Source organism: Mytilus trossulus, chromosome 2 (genome assembly GCF_036588685.1).
Source record: "Mytilus trossulus isolate FHL-02 chromosome 2, PNRI_Mtr1.1.1.hap1, whole genome shotgun sequence".
NCBI lineage: Eukaryota > Metazoa > Mollusca > Bivalvia > Mytilida > Mytilidae > Mytilus > Mytilus trossulus.
In genome coordinates this window covers 35,289,061-35,297,429 of record NC_086374.1, presented here as the reverse complement: position 1 = coordinate 35,297,429, position 8,369 = coordinate 35,289,061, and positions in this window count along the sequence as shown.

Here is an 8,369-nt window from a genome sequence, read left to right as displayed (position 1 = left end):
CTGGTGGTGGTTTCCTCACCGATGGTATCACCAATCCATGAGTTATCATCGAATCGGATATGGTCATTATTAAAAATTTTCTGTTTGCAAAACTATACAATTTAAAAAAAAAAAGCATTTTCCATTCCATGATTAAATACTTGCATTTTGCAAATGATTTTATATTCGTGAGAGAATATATGTTTGGTGACACATTCTCTATTGATATTAAACTTATTGCAAATCTCTTCACCGTCTTGAAAGAACTTTATATCGTTCAAAATTACCGCTACGATCATTTGGTACAACTGCATAATTTAAGAAGACTTTGTTTAATTTCTCAGTAGTGTGATTGCACATGCGGCATATCTAAGAGCATTTATCTTAGTCCCACCGCTACCAGGGTTGATAGGTCACAATAACCATTAACCCAATCTATACTTTAAAGGGGCACTAGCTGTCAAATTCATGGTCACAGGTTTGACTCAAATTCTCATATTTGATTTATAACAATGTAAAACATTTATACAAACTACCAAAAGTAAAAAAAAAACCAGTTAACAGAGCATTTGGTAGAGAATATGTAGGTTAGTTTCGTGTGAATTTTAGTCCAGACGCCATCTAATTAACTATCGATTTGACCTAAAATGACCATATAAGCGATGTTAACATAATAAAGATAAGAATAGATTAAACCAACACGTGCAATTAGTTTTTATAGGTCTGTTTGATTTTATTTTATAGATTAAACATACATGTTTCTCATGGTTTTTAACCGTATAAGAATGATTTTATATGGATCGAAAAAGTAATCAAATGATTTACCGTAGTTTCACTTTCATTGTTGACATTCTTTTTCTTTAAACAAAATAACCAGTACACGCACAATGCATGCGTTGTCAATCTCTATCTAGGGGTTACACTGAAGTTCACATGAATACGGATTTAATGAGGTTGACTGATTCACTTGCAAGTGAAATAGAAAATATAAATGTTTCTTCGCTTAATTTGACAAAATTGAACTATTTTGGCTGCTAAAAGCGAATTATTATTTCACTGTTTCACTTTCATTATCGATTTAACAAAAAACCAAAATCTTACTTTAGATTTTTTATATATCTCATAGCTAGTACCCCTTAAACTTGATATTTTCTTAGTAATGTTGATGCTTTGACAGAAAACATTTTATGATTATCGCAGTAATTTGAGCCGTAACTAAAGACTATAGTGATATACCGCAAAGGTACCAGGATTATAATTTGATACGCCAGATGCGCGTTTCGTCTGCATAAGTCTCATCAGTGACGCTCAGATCAAAATAGTTATAAAGCCAAATAGGTAAAAAGTTGAAGAGCATTAATGACCCAAAATTCAAAAAGTTGTGCCAAATACCGCTAAGGTAATCTATTCATGGGGTAAGAAAATCCTCAGTTTTTCGCAAAATTCAAAGTTTTGTAACAGGAAATTTATAAAAATGACCATATAATTGATATTCATGTCAACACCGACATGTTGACTACTGTGATACTCTCGGGGACGAAACTGTCCACCAGCAGTGGCATCAACCTAGTGGTGTAAATAGTTCATTATAATTTATTAAGCCAGACGAGCGATGCGTATACATGAGACTCATCAGTGACGCTCAGATCAAAATAGTTATAAAGCCAGTAATAAGTCAAAAATCAATTAACCGAAAAAACATATACGTGATACAAATTAAAACCGATTGAAACACATCAACTCAGGAAAACAATAAAATTACAGAAAAACTGAAGTGCAACAACAACAAAAGCAAACATAAATAAAAATGGCCTATTTGATATAACAGCGGTTATATTTCTGACTTAGTGCAGATAAAGTCATCATAGATACCAGGATTAAAATTTAATATTAACGCCAGACGCACGTTTCGTCTACTAAAGACTCAACAATGACACTCGAATCTAAAACTGTTTGAAGGCCAAATAAAGTATGAATTTGAAGAGCATTGAGGACCAAAAATTCTTAAATGTTTTGCAAATACAGCTAAGGTAATCAATTCCTAAGGCTGAAAAGTCTTAGTATTTCAAAAAACAAAGTTTTGTTAACAGCTAATTTTATTCATTAACATATCAGGACGTTTTAAGAAAAATGGTGAGTTGTAACTAGAATAATTGATAGCCAACCCTCCCGCTATCAGGGCAATGTTACAAATACTGCTAAAATAACAACAGTACGTGACAGGAATACAGTATAAGTAAAAGATAAGCACTACTTATTTCAAACATATTTTCGTAAAAAAAATCAAGTTTGGTGCGTCATTTTTGATATGGATTTGATATCATTTGTTTGTATTTGCCGAAAGCTTTGGTGAATTCTTGAATGATCAGTGTACGATTTAATCTGATATCGGGTTTCTCTGGGAGATTTACTACAATGCTGTCAACAATTGCGGTCATTGATTGTGGTCATTTATAATCAAGGACAGGTAAAGCAACAATATTGACATCCTTATCATCAATTATCTGTCGCTGTAAGGAAATTACACAATAATAATCGTGTTGAAATCTTCGGTTATGGCCCCCTTGTTAAACTCTTCGGTAAACAATTTGATTGTTTTCCGCAATGCGGGATAGTAGCGTTTCCATCAGTATTTGAACGGAAAGTCCCTAATCAAATGACGACATCGAAAGCTCAAACACATTAAATTAAAGGCTATCAACTGTCATATTCCTGACTTGGTACAGGCATTTTTGTATTTAGAAAATGGTAGATTAAATCTGGTTTTGTAGCTGACTTAGCCTCTGAAGCCAAACCTATAAACATATAAAACCTCTGAAGCTAAACCCGTGAAACATTGTGACATAAATACGACATGGTGTTCATCTAAAACGCCTCCATCTTTGGGTTGATGACTGAGTATTTTACACGGTAAAAACTGGCGAATGAACACAGAATCATTGCTTAATTATGTAATAACTCACAACATTAAATTTATTTGAATCAGGTTTTAATCTAATTAAGATTCAAATGATGAATCAAGACAGGTAATTATTTAATAATACGCATAATCGATTTGCTTTTGTTCTACTTATGCATCAAGTAATGGTCAAATGAAACATAGACTGAATACCGTGCGTAAACTAGTTGGTACATGAATTTTCGTTATAATGATTTAAAATAAAAACAGGGGCACTGACTTTTTTGACAAGGTCAAATGGTATTTATTTTCTTTGTATGTACTTGATCCAACAAAAGTACATACTCTATTGATACAGACCTATTGTAATTTGATATTTATTGGTCCAATAATTTTGTACCATATATATTCAATAGATTTGTGTTTCAATGTGCATTGATAAACATGATATGTCATAACTAAAACCTATATGTTCTTTTAAAAAATCTTCTCATCTAAAACTACTGGGTCACATCTAATCAAACTTGATCACAATCAACATTAGCCTATCTAATTTAAAATTGTGTACGATGATCCCGCTTGTCAACCAAGGATACCGACATGGTTAAAAATAATTTCAAAAAATACCTCAAGTTTTGTCTATTATTTTGAAATAGCTAGTTATAGAAAAATTCTAACAGTAGCAGACATGGTTCGAATGTTGAGCTCTATCTATTGTCTTTTGACGACTTCAGGTAATTGAATTGGACTTCAAGTTATGAATTTTACAATTTTTGTTCAAATTTTGTCTCTTAAACTGAGAAATATAGAGACAAAATTTTTATGGTGAATGAAAGTATCAGCAAGGCAAGATCTACGAATAGCTCCATATGGCCGAAATCCTCGATTTTTTACCAATTGTTCTTAGATATCTTGAGATTTACAATAGATATATAAATAAGTTTATTGTTCGAAAATATCAGTCAGCTCATTACTCGAGTTCTTGCTCTTTAATTGCAATTTTTACCAATGTCAACTGTTTTGTTTATTATCCTGAAAAATATAATAGATAGATAGACAGACGCATTAAATAGCAAAGTTGGTTATCAAGACAAGATCTATAAATAATATGAATGAACTAGTTAGTGAACCCCATATATTGCTCTTGAATGATGATTTAGACCATTGTTTAGCGTTTTAGTCTGCTATATTGAAAACAAAAATAAAAAAATATAAATTGCGAAACTGATCATAGAGACAAGATGATATTATTCAAAACAAGTCGAATTTTCAGATTTGTTTTGTAGTGAAAAAGACGTGAATGTAAATATATTTTAATTTTTTCATATATGTTCAATGCAAAAACATGCATTAATAAAGGCAACAGTAGTATACCGCTGTTCAAAACTCATAAATCGATAGAAAAAAACAAATCCGGGTCATACACTAAAACTGACGGAAACACATTAAATATAAGAGGAGAACAACGACACAGCATAAAAATGTAACACACACAGAAAGGAAATAGGCATTAGACCAAATCCGATGAGAATATCAAAAATAACATCAAAACTAATTATTAAAAAAATCAACATCTGATAAGTTTTAGATACGTATGATATTCAGCCTACTTGTCAAACTAACTTTTTTTTATCCTGCAATTGGGTGCTCTACTATACAGATACAGCCCTACAGATATCGCTATGCTGTATCTGTATACTATACAGGTATCGCTTTAAAGCTCCACCCACTGCCGAACTGAGTATTGTATGAACTAGCGTGACCTCAGAATGTGTATAGCAGTCGCATTCCAATGACGCATTATTTGCGAGTTAACGATTTCTTTTATATATTCTATTTGTGTTTAAACATTTTTTTGGAGGAATAGGAATCACACCAATTTTCTGATAACATACACACGTGAACAGCAGTCTTATCTACGATGACAGCTATTGATTTTAAAACTTGAATGTGTATGATTGTGTAACAAAAACAACCATGTCAATTTCAGCATGCAAGTTCAGTGAATGTCGAGTCTGAAGCCTAGGACAACTCGTACACTCCTGTTTCAAATTCGACTATGTTTTGTTATTCGTTTTTACTGTTGAAATTAGCTGTTATGTTAAAATAAATAATTATTCACCTTGAGCGATGTTTTATTGTTGACTATTCGAGATTCTTTTTGTTTGCGAACCCGTCTTCAGCTGAATGTGTGATTACTGTGTCATACTTCTACACGGGCCTCAAGGGATTTCAATTCCAAAATAAATGCAAAACATGTGTTTTTGTGTCTTTTAAAACAGAAATAAAATACAGAATTAATTGCAGGATAAAGACATTAACTGTTTAGTGTCTTTAAATATCAGCTCTACTTGTACTCGGCTCGAAACAGGTATAGTAGCTCGCTTAAAGCTCGCATGCACCTTGTTTTCTAGCCTCGTACAAAAACAGTTATTGTCTATGTTATAGTTTCTAGACCACATTATATTCTTTGATTCATACTTGATTACCCGAAATATATTCAGATAATAAAGCTCATTAGGATTGAAAGTGCAACCCCGTTAATGACTTTATAAGTATTTGTTTAAGGAATGAAACACTATATACATGTATTGCAATATGGCATTGTAAATATATGATATGCACACATTAGCAAAGTCGAGATAAAATGTGAAGTGTGTTTGTTTGTAAACCTTTGCGGTTAATGAATCCTGAGGTGGCATGTTTTAAGTCAAAATTGATAAATCAATTGAACAGAAATTGATTCTTTTAACAGATAAAAGATTTATTACAATAACTGTGTGAATTTAATCATAGAAAGCGGAGATTAAAGTGTAAAATTTCAAGTCATAAATGATGATTGCTAATTCAGGCTTAGGCCATAGGCATTTGTTTTTAGATAATATTCCCTCGTTTTCCTTTTTCTTCAAATTCATAATTAAAAACTTTTCCTTAAGGATAAGGGCAACAGTGTACATATCAACTGCAATGAATACATACAGCAGGATGCATGCTTTTGGATACCTGTAACAAGTTATTGGCTTCGAATGACAAATGCAACAGGACGTTGACTAAAATTGATACAGGCAACGGGGTGTCGACTGCGATTGAAACCTACAACTGGGTGTGGTTTTGGCTGCAATGGATACCTACAAAAGGGTGTTGGGAGCGTTGAATACCTGTAGCAGAGTATCGACTGCATTTGGGGTTCTGCAACAGTGAATATTAGCAGATGGGTCTGCATGGTATAGGCCGGATATGCTTACTTATTAACTAAAGTAATAAATAAACCGATAATTCGGAGTTTCCTTTCTAAAATTGTTGTTTATAAATACAGAACTTGAATCACAAAGAAACTAAGATTTCAACTTCCATAGGTTATAGTGGTCCCATATTGTTTTAACTATTTTGTAAGTTCTTTTTTGTCAAATAGGTCATCAATTGTTTTGGTCCTTATACATCATTAGCTTTCATATATTTTAGTTTCGACCATCCAGAGGCATTATGAGTCTTCTCTTTAAAAGATAATTCTAGAGATGAGCTTTCAAAAATGATATTGATAAAGAGTTGATTTCATTTGTGAATCAATCTGGGGTACACAATTATTTTCCGAATTAATCATAGTAAAACATAAGTAGCCTCAATATTATTTGTTTTATTAATTTATGGGTACACATAAGCAATACGACGGGTGCCACATGTGGAGCAGGATCTGCTCACCCTACCGGAGCACATGAGATCACCCCTTCTTTTTGTTGGGGCTCGTGTTGCTTATAATAATGTTTTAGTTTTATATGTTGTGTCATGTGTACTATTGTTTGTCTGCTTGTCTTTTTTCATCTTTAGCCATGGCGTTGTCAGTTTATTTTCAATTAATGAGTTTGACTGTATATCTGGTATCTTTCGTCCCTCTTTTACCCCTTTTCAACAGGGAAAACGATCTGATAAATGCTTCTCGTATATCTGTTACATGTGCTATCTAATTGACTAAAGGTGTTCTGTCTAGTTTTTGAAAATATTTCTGTTCGCTCAATTTTAATTCAAAAATATCTCATTTAGTGAAATGATCAGTTAATAATTATGGAAACAGAATATTGCATATTTGTCAAAGTAATGAATAACTGATCGCCTTCGGTAAATTGGGCAAAGATAAAGGTATTGATGCTTTAGGTAAAAACACTTCTTTTGTTGATAATTGTTTTATCACCTGAACATTTACCTTATTTAATGGAACTTGAAGTATTACCTTTTGTCCCAATACATAATTGATGTGCACAATGCCTTCCAAGTTGAGTTTATGTGTAAATTTGTTGATGTGGATAATTTTTTCACCTCTGGTGAATCAAGTATTGTTGTAAAAACTGTTTGGGATAGTAAAACCCTTCGGAAGTTTTCCTTCCGAGTCTTTGACTGACTGTTTGAATGATGAAGATATATGTTATTGTAAATAAAGACCCAATTAACAGTTTAATTGAGAAATGTCATGATATTTTTATTCAAGTTGATTCTGAACATGGTATGTAGAAAGACATTTTGTTTACAATTATTGTAATAGAAGTGTTAAGAATTGGAAGGTCAATTAACTTGTGTTTAATTAAGACTGGTATACCCAAATGAAAGAATATCATAAACACCGTGTAGAACGCCACATGCGGGGTGTCGGCTATGTTTGACATGGGGTGGCGATTTTGAAGCGACAAAAAAGTTCAAGCATCAAAATTTCTTATTTAAAGAACTCTCAGTACCATATTAAAAAGTATCAGACAGAGACCGATTTATAAGAAAATGTATTGTTTTTAATGACAAGCCTCTACCCCTTGACATGCAAAATCTGACACCCCGAGTGACACTTTATATTTTGATGAATAATAATTTTAAAACCAATTAATCTTTACTAAGAAACTGGTATTTGGTAGAAGTCCATGAGATGAATACAATTCTATATAAATAATACGGAGGGTAGGTGTTTAAAGTAGTTTTATACCGAAATTTGCATATAAAGCCTCAAAATCTGCAACACGGAAAACTAGGGCGAGGTGTTTGAGAAAACAGACCACTGAAAACGACTGATTTTGCTTTCAGGAAATAGATTACGTTGCGGTTCATTCCGTGCAATACATTTTATGGTACTGAGAGTTTTTAAAATAAGAAATTTTGATGCTTGAACTTACCTTGTTACTTTTTTGTCGCTTCAAAATTGCCACCCCATGTCAAACATAGCCGACACCCCGCATGTGGCGTTCTACACGGTGATAAAGCTAAAAGTTACAATTGGAGGGTAAAATCTGTAGATAGTAAGAAGATTTTAATTAGATGAAGTAAAGCTGATAAAAAAAGTTTGTAATTCTCAATGTAATAAACACACAATAAAACATTCATTAAAAAAAGAAATCTGAGTAAATGTGATCCTCATTAAATGATTTTTTGATCATTTACAGAAATTGAGTAATTAACAACATGATCATGGTGGTATATTTTCATATGAATTGATAGAAATTCTTTGACTAACTTT